Raw genomic sequence first — 17169 nt, 5'->3', positions numbered from 1 at the left:
CACTGACATCCTGAAGTAAGCTAGAGGTGATTTCAGCAAGTGACTGCATACGGATCCCTTTGTTTCTTCACTGCTGATGGGGTAGTGACCTGAGGTGGTGAGCATCTTCTGAAAACATGGGTCACTTTTTGGTGCCAGGTACTCCTCATTCAGAAGGAATTTCCAACTGTGAAATTCTTTTTGAATGAAGAGACTACTGCTTTGTCAGTGGCCCTCCAGGTACACTGACCTGAGGCACTCAGGTTCCTTTTGTTTTGTTGCCTGCTTAACTACTGATTTCACTGTTCTGGGCTCGGCCAATATCAGTTGGATGTTATTCCTTGAAATTTCATTCCTCTCATGTTTTCTCTTTCTTCCTTTAAAAGCAGTGGGATATGTGACCCTCTTCTGAGAGTGCATTTGTATTATCATGGCGTCAGTATTGTGAATCATGTGTTCTCTGTGAGAAGAGAGAGAAAGAACCAGGACCCTATGTAGCCAGATCCTCTGGCAACAAGATCGTGCAGGACAGAGGGAGGGAGAGCTCACAGAACAAAACCAGGCAAAGGAGCACTTTAAAACTTACTTAGTATTTGGCCCAAAACTGCTTCGTGGAAACCTAGCTCTGGTGTTCGGACTTAATGGACCTCAGGAACCTCTGTTCCCCTGGGCTCCCAAACCGAAGGGATTAGATTCCCTGATTTCTTGTTAGTGGTTGGTACCAATACAAGGGCAAGGAAATATTGATGGATGGGAGGGATGACAGAATTGATACTGGAGTGGATACTGATAATCTGCTTTGCTCTTTGCTCTTTGGGAAATTTTGATGCCAGACCTGCTCTTGATTTGTTCTCTGTTGTAATTCCCCTCCTTCTCTCTTACAAGTGAATATCATCGAGTCCCTTGCATGTCCACTGTATGCATGTTTTTTCCTTAACTCTTTTTATGGTCTTCCTATTTTAATGTTGTTTGTATTCCTTCCTTACTAGGCCTGACTGAGGGAACAGCCTTAGTCCTTTCCTCAGTTTGTGGTACAAATTCCTCTTTCCTACTAGCCTCTAAATAGAGAGTTTGTGAAACCACATGGCTGTTTCTCATTTCTTGCCCTCTTGATATTTAGGAAAATGGCAATTTGTTCTTTTAAAAATGATGGTGTTTTTAGGATATTTCAACCCACTTCTCTTCTCTGGATGATATAAAATCTGGTTACAGTTAGGATGTTGGTACTTTTTGCACCATTTAAGGTTTTGAAATTTGTTATTGAAACAAACCATAACCTTAAGAACATCATAAACTTTTCCTAAGACTTCTAGAAAGGTTCTTTGCTTTGTGTCGTATTTGCAAATAGTTATTAATCCTAGTGGTGTTCCAGTAGGATTTCACACTGGTGTTCCAATGAGTGTTTTTTATTTATTTTTGTTTCAATATCATGTTTTACCTAAAGCAAACCTTACCTTTTGCATGTGTACGCATTATGTATCCCTCTTTGCCCAGGAAACATTCCTGTTTATCCTATAACTATGTTTCTCTGGTAAGTTAGCAGGTAGCCCCAGGGTCTGCAACCACTGCCTGTTACATGAGGAGAAAAGTTTCTCTGGGCACCTGAGGCCTAGCCAGTAGTTTCTTCTAGGAAGACAGCCTGGATCTGCGCCATCCTCAGCCCCTGAGAGAGAGTGGGCCCAAGACCCAGGCCCCTTTCGCAGGCCCAGTCCCACAGGTTCCTGAGGCCGAACTTTTACCACAGTCCGGGAGCAGTGTTGTTGTCAACACAGAAACCTGCCATCTGGGTAGAGATTGGGGACGGCCCAAATCAGTTTTTTGGTATCGGAAAACTTGGTTATTGGTTGCCTGGTTAGCAAACGCCAGAGGATGAAAATCATGATGGCGACATGGTGCTGAATGTGGTTCTCCTCTTTCATCATCAGGAACTTTAGGAGCATTTTTGGCCTCTGAATCTTGGGGATCATGACCTCCTGAGGTTGTGATGTACATTTCCTGTTCTCTGTCCTAGCTGGGTCTGCCAGAGATCTTGTTCAGTTTTTGGGTTTGGAGATAAGTTTCCACTAGGACCCTGATGACAGTGGAGTCCGGGACCCTTACACTTCTCCCTTCTGTCTCCTGGCCGCCTCCGGCTCTTCTCTGAAGGAAGAATCTATGTGAAATCTAACTGCTTCTTCTGAGGCCTGCCCAGGTCAGCTCCAGGATGGGGTTGAGACTTTTTCTCTCACTTAAGGTTATCTCCTTCCATGACAGTCCTGCTCAGTGTCCGTGTTTATGTTCTCTTCCCTTGGATGAAAAGTGACTGCATTTCCCTTTGGCTAAGAAAAGCAGACCCATATGATTTTTCTCTTGTGATACTTCTAGACTACTTAAATCCCAAGAGGGCTTTCTCCTGACCATTGTTTCTTAGAGCTCAGTTTCTTCTGTCTCCAGATTCTGAGATCATATCTTCCCTAAATGATGATTAGTACAACAAGAAGAGAGTTACGTTTGCTTCAGAAATTATATTAAACGTTAAATACATAGGAATTTCCTATCAACCAGTTTTTGGAAAATGTTTTGAAATGTCATTTAAAAAAAGGTAAAGCCACTCACTTCCCACCCCGGAATCCCGTCATTTATAAAACAGCATGCTCAAATGTCAACGACTGTAAAGTTGGGAAACCTGAAAACACATCAACGAATGAATTCAGATTCCAGCAGAACATGGTGCTTTACAGCTACTGGCTTGTTTTTCATAGTTCCTGATACTTTCAGAAAAATAAAAATAAATTTGTTCCCTCAAAAAAGGAAAAGGTAAAGCCATGTCCAGACCTTTGTGAGAAGGGGGCAGTGGAATTTTGGTTTCCGTGTCCTTTTAGAGTGGCCAATCCAGTCACATCAGGTGTGATTCAGGTAGAGGTATTTGGTCAGGACCTACGGTATCTAAGGCCCATAGCCTGTGCTAGACTGGCCATTTCTCCCTGTGAAATCCCCGAAAGAAATACATGCACAAAGGACAAAGCAAGGCAGAGGAACAGTTCTTTATTGACCGAGGCTTTGACCTAAGCCAGAATGATGACGCCAGTCCAGCTTCTACTAGGAAGCCTGAGGCTTCTTACATCTTCTCATTCTTGCCAACAGCTAGGATAATCTAGCTTTCTCATTTTTGTAGTCTAGATTAAGTTCTGTAAATTGCCTTTTCATAGCATTTGCCCATTGTTCTATCAGTGTTACTGTTCTCTTGTTGGTTTGCAGGAATTTCTTATCTATTCTCTATAATAATCCCATTTCCATTTTTGGAGTTATAAATCTCTTCTCCCATCCTGGCAGTTAGTCATTTTCACATTAACATTGTCTATGGTGTCTTTTATTGAACAAAAGCCCTTAGGTTTAATGTGATAAAAATTAGTCATATACTTTATGGGTTTTTAAGTTTTTCCCTATTCTTAGTTCAAATAGGTATTCTCCCATGTAATCTTTTGTTAATGCTACAGTTTTGCCTTTTGCTTAACCTTATAGTGCATATTCTTTTTTGATTGAGATTATTATCTGGTTTCTCTCTAAATCTATTTCTGATGTTAACCATCCTAAAAATTTAAGGGTAGCCTCAAAAAAAGAGTTATTTATTTATTTTGGGAGAGCAAGAGAGTGCACAGTGGAAGGAAGGACAGTAGGAAAATTTACTGACCATGGAGCTGGATGCAGGGCTCAGTCTGAGCCCTGAGGTCATGACCTGAGCTGAAATCAAGAGTTGGATGCTTTACTGACTGCTTCACCCAGGTGCCCCAACAATTGGGGAAAGTTAAATTTAGACTATATATTAGATGACATTTTGGAATTACTGTTAGTTTTCTTATGTATAATAATGGTATTGAAGGTATATAAGAGAATATCCTTGTTCTTAGGGAATTGCTAACCAAAGTGCTTGGGGTGAAGTATCTTGATGTCTTTAACTTACTCTTATATGGGTAAGAAAAGCAAAAGAAAACCATGTGTGTGCACATGTGTGCATCCCATGGGGGAGAAAGCAGATATAAAAGCAGATATAGTAAAATGTTAACACTTAGTGACTTAACAGGTATTTGTAATATCACTCTTTCAACTTCTTAGTCGACTTAAAAAATCTTTTTTTTTAATTTAATTTTTATTTTTTTTATTTTAATAAACATATAATGTATTTTTATCCCCACGGGTACAGGTCTGTGAATCGCCAGGTTTACACATTTCACAGCACTCATCATAGCACATACCCTCCCCAATGTCCATATCCCCACCACCCTCTCCCGTCCCCCCTCCCCCCAGCAACCCTCAGTCTGTTTTTTGAGATTGAGTCTTTTATGGTTTGTCTCCCTCCCAATCCCATCTTTTCATTTTTTCTTTTCCTACCTCCCCCCAACCGCCCCCCCGCCTTGCATCTCCACTTCCTCATATCAAAGAGATCATATGATAGTTGTCTTTCTCCGATTGACTTATTTCGCTAAGCATAATACCCTCTAGTTCCATCCATGTCGTCGCAAATGGCAAGATTTCATTTCTTTTGATGGCTGCATAGTATTCCATTGTATATATTTACCACATCTTCTTTATCCATTCATCTGTTGATGGACATCTAGGTTCTTTCCACAGTTTGGCTATTGTGGACATTGCTGCTATAAACATTCGGGTGCACGTGCCTCTTCGGAGCACCACGTTTGTATCTTTAGGATATATACCCAGTAGTGCAATTGCTGGGTCATAGGGTAGCTCTATTTTCAGTTTTTTGAGGAACCTCCACACTGTTTTCCAGAGTGGTTGCACCAGCTTGCATTCCCACCAGCAGTGTAGGTGGGTTCCCTTCTCTCCGCATCCTCGCCAACATCTTCGACTTAAAAAATCTTAAAAAAAAAAATGGGCAAGGGGCGCCTGGGTGGCTCAGTGGGTTAAAGCCTCTGCCTTCAGCTCAGGTCATGATCCCAGGGTCCTGGGATCAAGCCCCGCATTGGGCTCTCTGCTCGGCAGGGAGCCTGCTTCCCTTCCCCTCTCTCTGCCTGCCTCTCTACCTACTTGTGATCTCTGTCTGTCGAATAAATAAATAAAATCTTTTTAAAAAATGGGCAAAAAATACCCATGTATTACTGAAACAGAAGAATTGTCATGTTCTACAGCTTAAGTGTGTAGTTGAAGAGCTGGGATTGATCTGCCCCAGGCTTTGGCTCTAAGGCATTCTAGAGTATGAAGTCTTTACTGCTTATTGTTAAAAACTAACATAGTCAGATCTGCTATTTTCAGTTGGGTGTTTTTCCTAGTAATTAATTTTATTCAAAGAATTACAATTTTATTTTCCATTACAAATACCAGTAATTGCTCAAAGGGTCAGTAAAGAAAATCTTAGATTTTAAGTTATTTGAATAAGAGTAGATTAAGAAAGATCCTTAGAAAAATTAATGAAACCTTTAAATATTTTTGCAAAAATTATTGTTCTTATAAATGTACTATAAATGTCAAACCGAACGAGACTATAGCATATAGTTTTTTAAAAATTATGTAAAAATCAGAAAAAGGTAATAAAATAAAATAAAATCATGTAAAAATCCTGTTGTTCTAATCTTTGTTCTACGTAGTATATGCTTCCATCGATGACCCCAAATTTGTAACATGTTTTTATTTTTATAAAATAAAGGTAATTTTTCCCACTAGGATCTATAAAATTTGGTTCCCACTTTTTTCCTTTTTATTTTATTTTTTTAAAGATTTTATTTATTTATTTGACAGAGACAACAGCGTGAGAGGGAACACAAGCAGGGGAAGTGGGAGAGGGAGAAGCAGGCTTCCCGCTGAGCAGGGAGCCCCATCCCAGGACCCTGGGATCATGACCTGAGCCAAAGGCAGACGCTTAATGACTGAGCCACCCAGTGCCCCTGGTTCCCACTTTAAAGTAAATTTACTCAGGTTGATTTACCTGGGTGGCTCAGTCGATTAAGCATCTGATTTAGGTTTGGTCATGATCTTGATGTCCTGGGATTCAGCCTCTCCTCAGGCTCCCTGCTCAATGGGGAGTCTGCTTACCCTCTCCTGTATCCCCTCTCTGTCCCTCCCCTGTGTGTGTGCTCTCTCAAATAAATAAATAAAATCTTTTAAAAGATTATTGAAGACTCCAAAGTGCTTTTGTGCATGTGGGTTATATCTATGAACATTTCTTTTAAGATTAAAAGTAAGAAAACTTGAAAGTATTATTGCAAAATAAGTATACTTATTTCTAGTTGTGTTTCTGTGTACATTTAAGGAAAATTTCAGATTTCAAAATGACTTATTCAGTGTTAATGAAATTACAGTAGATATAATCACAGTTGGAATACTGAGAAAAAAGTGGAGTTAACCTCTAAAATGTACTTGTTTATATTTTAAATCTAATATCTTAGAAAATTCTAGAAAACACCAGAATATATAAGCACACAATCAATCAGTCAGTAGAGTAGGAGTCAGCAGAGGTATTCTGTAGAGGGCCATACAGTAAATATTTTCAGTGTTGTGGGCCACACACAGAGGCATAACACTAATGGACATGGGGGGTTTGGCCTGCTGGCCAGCTTAGTTTGCTAATCCCTACTTTACACCCATGAGAGAGTAAGAGTGAAAACAACAAATAACGTCTTAGAATTATTTTGAGAAGAGTCTTAATCTTATGGTCCCTCCGACAGGGTCTCAAACCACGCGTGGAGAGCCACTGGTTTAAACTATTGGAACTGATAGTTGCTGAACAGGATTTTAGTGTGTTTTAATTATTTTTTACTGTTAGGAAATTCAACAGTTAGTTCCTTGCTTCAAGTGGTTATTGGATTGTTTTTGTCCCCCTTTTTTTGGTCCTGTGGGGTGCTAATTATAATAATGCAGGCTAAAATCTATCGCCTCAATCCCTTTCTCAGCTGTGGGGTGTTTTGGGGGGACGGTTTGTGCCCTGTTTTGCTGTTTTGACGGTAGCCTGGTCTATGTACATCTTAATTTATCCAACCTATTCACATGTGAATTATAGAATCTTAGATCCTCTTAATATGCCTAATAGTTTGTATGTATCATTATCTTGCACATTTCTTACTAGAAAAAAACTTGAGTATTTTGTGGTTCTTGATATTAATTTGAAAGGAAATTTTTTTCTATCATTTTCCTCCAGGTAATTATTGATATATTAAAAAAACCTGTTGGGGTTGTTTTAATGTATTTTTTTAACTGGAAACCTTAATGAGTGCTCTTATTATTTCTAATAATCTTTTAGTTGCTTGTTTTGATTTTGCACCTTTGAATTTGCACCTTCCTTCCTAATTTTGTGCTGCTTACTTATTGCCTCATTTCACTGGCCATTGCTTTAAGAACTATATTACATAATAGTGGTGATTGCCTTCTTCTGGACTTTAATGGAAATGCTTTCAGTAATAAACCCTCAAGTACAGTGCTGGTTGTTGGCTTGAGACCAAGTTAACCAACTGTCCTCTTTTTTTTTTTTACTAAAAGTTTCTATTGGAAATGGATGTTGACTTTTTTCTTTTTCAAGTGCCTTTGAGCTTCTTTCAAGATACTGTTTTTCCCTTTGGCTTATTTACATGGTAACATAAAACACTGAATAAATCTTGCATCCCTCATGTGACCATGCCCCTCATTTGGTCATGGTATATAGCATGTTTTCACATGTGACTCATTTCTGTTTGGTAATAATTTATTTATAATTTTGGGGGCTTTGTGTAAAATGTGAGATTGTTGTGTGGTTTCTTTTTATTGTGCTCTTTTTGTTGTTTTGGTATTAAGTTCTATTAACTTGGTAGGAAGAATTGGGGAGCCTTTTTCTTAGTGCTTTGGGGCAGTTAAAACAGCATTGAGAATGATAAAATTTTCTCAATGATTGAAGCATTTGAAGAACTCATACTTGAAACATGGGCTAGGGTTTCTTTAGCCGGTACCTTCCTCCATCTCTAATGACCATTGTTTTCTGAGCCACATATTCTGATATATTGGAATAGAGTTGTACAAAATCTTTTCAGTTGTTTAATTTTATCTGGATCTGTTATAACCTTTTTCAATTTTCCCCTCATTTTGAAATTGCTAGTGCCCTAATTTTTTTTTAAAGATTTTATTTATTTATTTGACACAGAGAGAGAGATCATAAGTAGGCAGAGAGGCAGGCAGAGAGAGGGGGAAGCAGGCAACCTGCTGAGCAGAGAGCCCGATGTGGGGCTCGATCCCAGGACCCTGGGATCATGACCTGAGCCAAAGGCAGAGGCTTTAACCCACTGAGCCACCCAGGTGCCCTGTGCCCTAATTTTTTAAAAAAGATTTTATTTATTTATTTGAGAGAGAGGGGGAGATCAGGAACAGGGAGAAGGGACTTCTGATGTGGGACTTGATCCCAGGACCTGGAGTCACAACCTGAGCCGAAGGCAGACACTTAACCGACTGGGCCACCCAGGTGCCCTGTTTGATTTTTAATAGAAATTTATTTTTTAGTGTTTTTATTTATTGTAAGTAATTTCTATTTTTATCCTTTATTTCTAAGAACTCTCTTTTAGACATGTTAAATCTGAGATGACCATGTGTAGTTGGAATGCAAGTTGAAGTTCATGAGAGAAGTTTGGGGTGGAAATATGGTTTAAAGGGTCACTCATTCGTCAGTTAATTTCTCTCTATTTTAAGACTTTTTTAAAGGGACTGTCACAGAGAGGGACCTTCCCATTCTCTTCTAACCCTGGGTTCCCCTTCTTGAAAGCCAATGAATATCGTTTGTCAAATTGTCCCCTGACCTAGAGTCTCTGTAATCAATAGAAGCTCTTGTGGGTTAAAAAAAATTGTGTGTGTGTGTGTGTGTGGTAAAATATATAGTATAAAATTTGCCATTTTAGCCAGTTTTATGTATACAGTTCAGTTGTATTAATTACATTTATGATTTTGTGCAACTGTTACTACTGTCCATCCCAAAACTTTTCATCACCCTAAATAGAACTCTAGAACTGTTGAGCTGTGACTCTTATTTCACCCACTGCAGCCCCTGATAACCACTAATCTACTTCCTCTTTATAAATTTGTCTGTTGTAGATACTTCATAAAAGTGGAATCATACAGTACTTTTCCTTTGTGTCTGTCCTATTTCATTAAGCATGTTTTCACAGTTCACTTGTGTTGTAGCTTGTATCAGCATCTCATTCCTTTTTGTGACCGAATAGTATTATATTGTGTGTACCACATTTTGTTCATCCGTGGACGCATGAATGGTTTCCACCTTTTGGCTATTGAATAGTGACTAATGCTGAAATGAACATTGGCGCACAAGCATCTGCATCCCTGTGTTCCATTCATTTGAACATATACCTAGGAGTAGAATCGCTAGGTCATCTGGTAATTCTCTATTTAGCTATTTGAGGAATGTGAGGTTTTTTGAAAGGATTTTTTTGTTATGAAATGCATGGTTACTAGAAGGATTAACAAAAACAAGAAATCATGATGAATTATAGGAAATCTTGAAGTAATAATAATTACATCTGTTCTTTATTGAAATATAACTGGAGCTTGCCCAGTTCTTTTTTTTTTTTTTTTTAAGATTTTATTTATTTTTTGAGAGAGAGAGAGTGAGAGAGAGTATGAGAGGAGAGGCCAGAGGGAGAAGCAGACTCCCCATGGAGCTGGGAGCCCGATGCAGGACTCGATCTGGGGACTCTGGGATCATGACCCGAACCGAGGGCAGTCGCCCAACCAATTGAGCCACCCAGGCACCCTTGCCAAGTTCTTTCATCAGCATGTCCTTTTTACTTCCTCTTCCCATTGAGTATCATGGAATCACTCCTACCTACATGCCTGGTTTCTCTTTGATGCCTCAGCAGGCCTAGGGGGCTTGGGTTTCAGAACATTACAAGTAATTTATTTTATAATCTGTACTCTGCCCCAGTCTATCCCTTCCTTACAGCACCTGGAATAGGAAAGCTTTCTTGCCCTTTTAACACAAAATTATTGCAATAGAAATTTAAATAAAAGGAAATAATCTGTAATAAACTTTGTTCATGCTTTTATATGAAAAAGGGGTTTCCATGACTTCAGCATGCCCTTCTCAGTGGAGGTGAGTGAAGACTTGAAGGTCTCTGGAGTCTCCTTCCCCATGGCTCTTCTAGCACCCTTTTTGGTATGGTGCCCCTCATTCTCTTACTTGCTGTCCACTTCTAACTTTATTCCTGGCTCCCTGGATTATTTAATAATCCACTTTTCTTGGGCTTACTGGTCATGAAAAGGGAAGATCACCTTTTTGTGATGGTGTCATTTTCTCCTTATTTCTTATCCCTTGTTCACTAGATTTCAGGTACCTTGGAATCACTCTCTTCCCAGTGCATCCACTCATCCCCTTCTCTAGTACTTTCCAGGTCAGGCCATTCCATGCTAGTAACAAATGTTGGATCTGTTTATAGTCACATTGTCATTGAAGTTGTAGAATTCTGGACTTGCATGGTGCCTACAAGATCATGTGCTGTTCTTGACATGTGATAGTCTTCCCCTGGGGTCTTTTGCTGGAGCACTTCACATTAATCATAAATATTTCATAGCACTGAATGAAAATAGTAAATTTGCTTTCAGTAAGACTGTGAGATCAACTTCACTTTTGTTAGAAATGATACAAGCCTACTATGGTAACAGTGATTTTTCTCACTAATCAGAAGCTCTAATTAACAGCTATATGTTTTTGATTAAAACAACAACAACAACAGAATAGCAGATTAATTTTCAATGCAGTTAAGTTACTAAAAATACTTCCAAGTGTGAGATCCTGGGCAAAAATTAATTTTTAAAAATGTGCTATAAAAAATCTGTTGTGATTAAAAGGTTAGAAACAACTGATCTAGTTCATTCCTTTTGTTTTACAGACGAGGAAACTGAGGCTCAGAGAAGTAACTTGGCTTGTCCAGTGTCCCACAGGAAGTTAGTGAGTTCATAAAAAAAAAAATACCTTGTATTTACAGTAACAACAGACAATTTCTACATATGCATCATATTATTTAAAGAGCAAATTGTACCAGATCAATTGAATTCCTTTCTATAAGACTATGTTAGGCATTGTTTATTGCCCACCCAATGTCTGTTTCCTTTTCCCTTTCCCATATGTGCCTAGATTTTCATCTGCTCCTTCCCCAGATCCTTGTACTTCAGGTGAAGTTGACCCCAGCTGCCAAGCTGGGTATGCTTGCTTACCTTATGCCAACTGAACTTTCTGAAGAATTAGAAATGTTCTAATCTGTGCTGTCCAAAACCGTAGCCACCAGCCACCTGTGGTTGTTGAGTGTTTGACATAGGGCTACTGTGACCGAGAAACTGAATTTTTAATTGTATTTAACTTAAATTAATTTTACTTTAAACAGCTATGTATGATTCGTGGCTACTGTATTAGACATTGTAGCTTCGTACCATTTCCTCTTCCCATAGGCATATGACCTTAGCAGTCTAATTGGTATGATTGCTGCCTGGCGTTCTGGATTGTAAGTAGTTTCCTGATGTATATCAACAGGAAGGATTTATCTCTAATTGCTCCTGACAGCTGTTCTATGACTTGCTATTAGTGTTGTGAATAGAAGAATGGAGAACAGGAAAAAATCTGGGCCCCTCCCGCCATTAGTGGGCCGTAGATTCACTGACCCTGAAGCCTGCCTGCCTTTCCTCTGGACTTCTAGGCGCATGAGCTACTGAGTCACTTTTAATATATATAAGCTGGTTTGTGTTGAATGTTTTGTCATTTCAACCAAGAATATCCAAGCAAATACGAAGGGCATTACATGCCCGAGTTACGCTCTTTGCTGGAAAAGAAGGATGATCAAAGAGTAGAAATCTAGATGCTTATTCTTCAGGTGAACTTAGTCTATAAGAGGAGTTACAGTATCAGATATACGTTCTGGGTCTTGCCTGGGAATGGAAATTGCCTTCCCTAAAGTGGGAACTATGGTCTGCCCCTGTCCTCAGGGCCTTGGTTAGACCATGAGTAGACTCCTGGCCCAAAAATCTTCAACACATTGACTGGCCAGTGACCAGTGAGATTTTTTTTCCCTCCACAGCTTAAGGACTCTGGGGCTAAAAATGTGACATGGAAGGATGTCTGGAGACACTTGGAAACAGAGGCTGCTAGTAGTGACAGTGCACATAGAGAAGAAGAACAGATTTGCAGAGAGAGGGAAGGGTCTGTTCAGAGGGGGAAGGGCAGAAGATGAAAGGAGGAGGGAAGATGAGGGAGAGGAAAAAAAAAAAGTTTATTCTCTGGGCCATGAAGGATGAGTCTGGTTTGCCAGGTGAAGAAGGGTAAAAAATACTCTTGGTACAAACAGGGGCACAGAAGTGGATGATAGGTAGAGTAATATCTACAGTGTAAATAGAGCACTTTCCAGTGGGAAATCTATAGAAGAGGCTGGAAAAATAGGCCCTGGTGGGGTTTTGCCCAGTTATCTGTGGCCACGAAGAGACTGTGGTAGTGGGAGTCATGCAAGGTTGTTAAGGAAAGGAGACTTTTAGGAAGAGGGGAGAAATTGGGGCATGGCATGGGACTAGTTAAGACTAGAGGCACTTGAAGACCTGAGCAGTGGAAGCTGGAATGCAGAAGAAGGGATTGGTTACCAAGATATTTCAGAACTAGAATTGGCAGAGTTGGATGGCAGATCAGATATGGACTTGAAGCAGAGGAGCATTCAGGAATGAGAGTAACTCAATATCTAGTTTAGTAACTGCATGAGTATCTACATTCTTAAATGAGAAAAAAAAACAAGACCAGTGGTGAGAGGGACTATGAATTCAGCTTCTGACCACATGTTGAATTTGAGTTATGGGAGGGTCATTCAGTTTGTAACATCCAGTAGGCATCTGGAAATAGAACTGTAGACCCAGAGGAGGGATGGTGAGAATTACAAATCTGAACAATGTCATCAGTTGGAGCTGTGGGAAATTGATGAGGTTATCAAGTAGATGGCCCACAGTTGGAATTATCCAGAAGTAGTCATTGTCTTATAAAACCAAGGCACAAGCTGGTAAATAAGAAAAACCCAGGGGCAGGATTGGGGGTTGGGAAGTAACTGATAAAAATTTTGAGAGTTTTGTAGAAGACCTAACAGAAAAGTGTATGGAACTAAGAGGGAAGTGATGAGTATTTTCAAGAAATAAAGGGATACTTCTCTTTCCTTAGCAGGTATCAAATGATTAAGATGATTTTCATTTAAAAAGACTAATTCTCACAATTATTTAAAATCAACCTTTAGTCAGGGAGGCCCTCTCTTTTTTGCATTGAATTGAAAGTGAATTGAAAGAGAAAAGTTCAGTTTGTTATTCATTGAATTGGGAAACTGAAAATCAGCTGTAGATGGGGACAATTTTCATCTCTACTTCCCTCTACCTGGGACTCTGGACACGATTTTCTGTGAAGTTTTCTGGTCTTTAGATTCTAAGAAGGGAAGGCTCAGTCAAGTCGATCTTCCCTAGTCATCCCTTTGGCCAAGCATCATATTTAACCTGCTACCTAAGGTTTCCGATATTTTTTTTTCTTCTGGTAGAGACCCTTTCATTGACACTACAGAGTTACTTGCCTACAGGTCCATCTTCCTGGCATTGAGTTCCCTTTGGGTCACTCTAAATAATGTCCTTTCTCTCCTGAGAATTACCAACTAGGTTCTTCTAAGTCATGCAGTAACATGTCAGGGAATCTTTACTTAATAGAGCAGTGGTGACTGCAACCTTTTGAGATTTACAAAAAGCTGTTGAAGATTCTAACTAACCCTATGGGAAAACAAAACAAAATTGGGCCACGTGGCTCTGGATGGGGAGAGAGAACTGACAACTGTCCTACTCTGGGTATAGAATGTCCACCATTAAGGACAGATCTTATTTGACATTTTATAGGAGAAAATTGTGCCTGGTTTTCAGATATTGCTTTAAAAAAAAAAAAAAAAGTCAAACATGAATGAGTCACCCCATCCCTATAAGTGGAAGCAGCCTCTCACCCTTGCATACCCTTTCACTAGCCCTGGAGTGAAAGCTCAGCTACACAGTGAAGTCTCTCATCTCTGCTCCCAGTTAGCTGATCCCTCTTTGCCCAGTCCCCTCAACTCTGATTCATTTGCTTGAGCCAGAAGCCACAATAACTTATGAACTTGGTGGGCGTGGCCTAGGCTCTGACACTGTTTTTGACCCTCCTATTTCAAAGCACCTTTAGTAGCAGGTGGGCTTACCCTGGTACACTGGGGCCAGGATCCAAACCTGTCTAGTGAGGCCTGTTTGCATCTCCTACCAGGGAAGGGGGGATCCAACAAAATTTGGCAACACTCGTAGTGGAGAGAAAAAGGTCCTGAACAAGAGCTTTTCCTAGTCATTCTTGCCTCCTAGTGCTTCATTTTCCTTTTTATACACACACACACACACACACACACACACACCCCTTCATCATAAATACTGGTCTCGACTTCTTCATAGATTCTTTCATAAATCAAATGAGGTAATGGAAGGGAAAGTATCTCAAAAAGGTGAAAGCATAGCATCCCTTTATAGGCATTTCCAAATCTTTTTTTTTTTTTTTTTTTTTGAAGACTGTTGCCTCTTGGAACAATACTTGTCCAATGAATCTTCCTGTGGAGGTTCTCAGACCACACCTGTGATGAGCTCTGATAGCTCTCTTCCCCCAGTTTTTGACTCAGAGCTCCTAAAACCCTGGGAATTTCCTTAGCGATAGAGGTGCTAGGAGTATCTTTTGTTCTAATATTTGGTATGACCCTGGTTCGTGACACAGAGCTCCTAAAACCCCTGTAATTTCCTGAATGGTGGGGGTGATGGGAATGTCTTACATAGCTCCTAAATCCCTTGGCACTTGCCGAGTGATTGGATCATCTGTTGTTCTATGAAGCAGCTCCGTGTGTGGACCCCTGGACAGCTTCAGGATGGAGGCTGGCTACCTAGAAAACCAAGCCATGATTAGAAACTTGACATTTTCAGCCCCACCTGCCATCCCCCAAGGAGGGGAGAAGGGCTGAAGATTGAGTACCAGTTGATCATGCCTATGTGATGAAGCCCTCAGAAAAGTTTCAGAACAGCAGGGTTTGGGTTGGTGAGTGGAAGAGTGGGGCACTTTACTGCACAGGAACAAGAGCTCCTTCATTTGGGATCCTTCAGGACCTTGCCCTATATAGCTCTTCATCCCAACTGTTCATCTGTATCCTTTGTTAAATTTTTTGCACTAAACCAGTAAGTGTACATCCAGTGTTGCCATGAGTTCTGTAAGCCATTACAGCAAATTATTGAACCTGAGGAGGGACGATCATGGGAACTCCTCTCCCCAATATGTAGCCAACTCAGAAATGTGGGTAACCTCGAAACCCACTGTGTACATTTGGTGTCTGAAGTTGGGGGCAGTCTCATGGGATTGACCCCTTTACCTGTGAGGTCTGTGCTAAGCCTAGGTAGGTAGCGTCAGAATTGAATTAAATTATAGGACAGCCAGAGAATTAGGGAATTGCTTGGTGTGGAAAACCCATGCATTTGGTGTCCAAAGTGTTGTGAGGAAACAAGGCTCTCCTTGAGTCAGGAATCTGGGCATGGCTCGAATCTGTCCTCTGCTTCAGGGTTTCTCACAAAGCTGTAATCAAGGTGTCACTCATCTGAAGGCTACGCTTATGTGGTTGTTGGCTGTATTCGATTCCTTGTGGGCTCTTGGGCTGAGGCCAGAGGCCACCCTCAGCTGCTTGCTGCATGGGCCTCTCTCTGTGGCAGCTGTCTTCACTGGCTCCAATAATGGAGAGAGTCTGCTAACAGGGTGGGAGATATGTCTTATGTAATCTGATCACAGAAGTGACATTCCTTCATCTTGGCCATATTCTGTTGTTAGAAGCAAGACACGGGCCCTTCCCATACTCAAAGGGAAGGGGTTATCCAAGGGTGTGAGCCCAGAAGGTGTGAGGATCAGTGGGGGGCCATCTTAGACACTGCTCATCGAAAGAGGTTTCCTCATTTTTTTTTCCAGCTAAATATGTGATCTTTCTCTTCCGTGACTCTTCTTCATAGCTACTTTTTTTTTTCAGTTTATATTCCATCACGGATCTTACTATGGTTGAATATTTTCTTTTCTTCCCTCACATAACTAACTGTTTTTGCTCCTCTTTCATCCACTTGCAACTCTGAGAACAGAGTCCTGTATTCAGCAAAAGTTCTGCAGAAGACTCCCATTTTTTCCTTCTTTGAAGCTAAAGAAGGACCAAAGTTGCTCTCTTGCTTAGCACCAGAGTCCTTTCTGTCCACAGCAGCCACATAGGAGCCATTATAAAACCTTCAGATTCACCAATTGGGCATCAAAAGCAGTGACTCACTCATGTCTATATAACCTGGCTGGAGTGACCCACACAAGTCTGATTTGCATTTAGAGTTAGAGCTTGTTACCTTATTAAGGAGAAACAATTTTCCATCAGAGATGCTTTACACATTAGCTGTTTTCAAGTACATTGTTCTGTTTCCGAGTGGGCCTGGTGGATCTCAGATAACGATGCAGTCTATTAAAATCAACTTCTTCAAACTGTCTGTTTTCTTTTGCCTCTTAATGATCACTTTGTGGTCCTGCTTTTTTAGGTCACAGCAAGTGAACTGATAAAGAAGACTGGCTCTTGGAAGGGCAGCATTTTAATTCTGTCCCCTTTTCCCAACAGTGGGCTGGACCTTATCATTCCTGTTGGAGATGTTCAATAGGGTGTGCTTTAAGAGGCGTGGTGCATACGAGAGAGAGGATATAGGTTTGATATATGTGGAATTGAAGACTCAGAACACAACAAAACTCATCTAACCTATCTTCCCGTGCTTTAAGGCCAGTCTCCACTCAACCCTCCAAGATAGCTTAGCATCTTTTTCATTTTTTGGAGTTTTTTTTTTTTAAATTAACATACAATGTATTATTTGTTTCAGGGGTACAGGCTTGTGAATCATCAGTCTTACACAATTCATAGCACTCATGATAGCACATACCTTCCCAAGTGTCCATCCACCAACCACCCCATCCCTCCCACCGTCTTCCTCTCCAGCAACCCTCAGCTTGTTCCCGAGATTAAGAGTCTCCTATGCTTTGTCTCCCTCTCTGGTTTCATCTTGTTTCATTTTTCCTTCCCTTCCCCTATGATCCTCTGTCTTGTTTCTCAAATTCCTCATATCAGGGAGAGCATATAATTGTCTTTCTCTGATTGACTTATTTTGCTTAGCATAATA

At 40.4% G+C, this 17169-nt stretch overlaps 1 protein-coding gene across 1 annotated transcript in view; it reads left to right on the top strand.

Moving 5' to 3' along the window:
* DIS3L2 (DIS3 like 3'-5' exoribonuclease 2) overlaps positions 1 to 17169 on the top strand; it is a 346542-nt gene that overhangs the window by 124896 nt on the left and 204477 nt on the right. The window lies entirely within an intron of this gene.

Source organism: Martes martes (assembly GCF_963455335.1).
Source record: "Martes martes genome assembly, chromosome: 3".
In the NCBI taxonomy this organism is placed as follows: Eukaryota; Metazoa; Chordata; class Mammalia; order Carnivora; family Mustelidae; genus Martes; species Martes martes.
The sequence above is the reverse complement of the archived record's forward strand: the minus strand, read 5'-3'. Positions and strand labels throughout refer to the sequence as shown.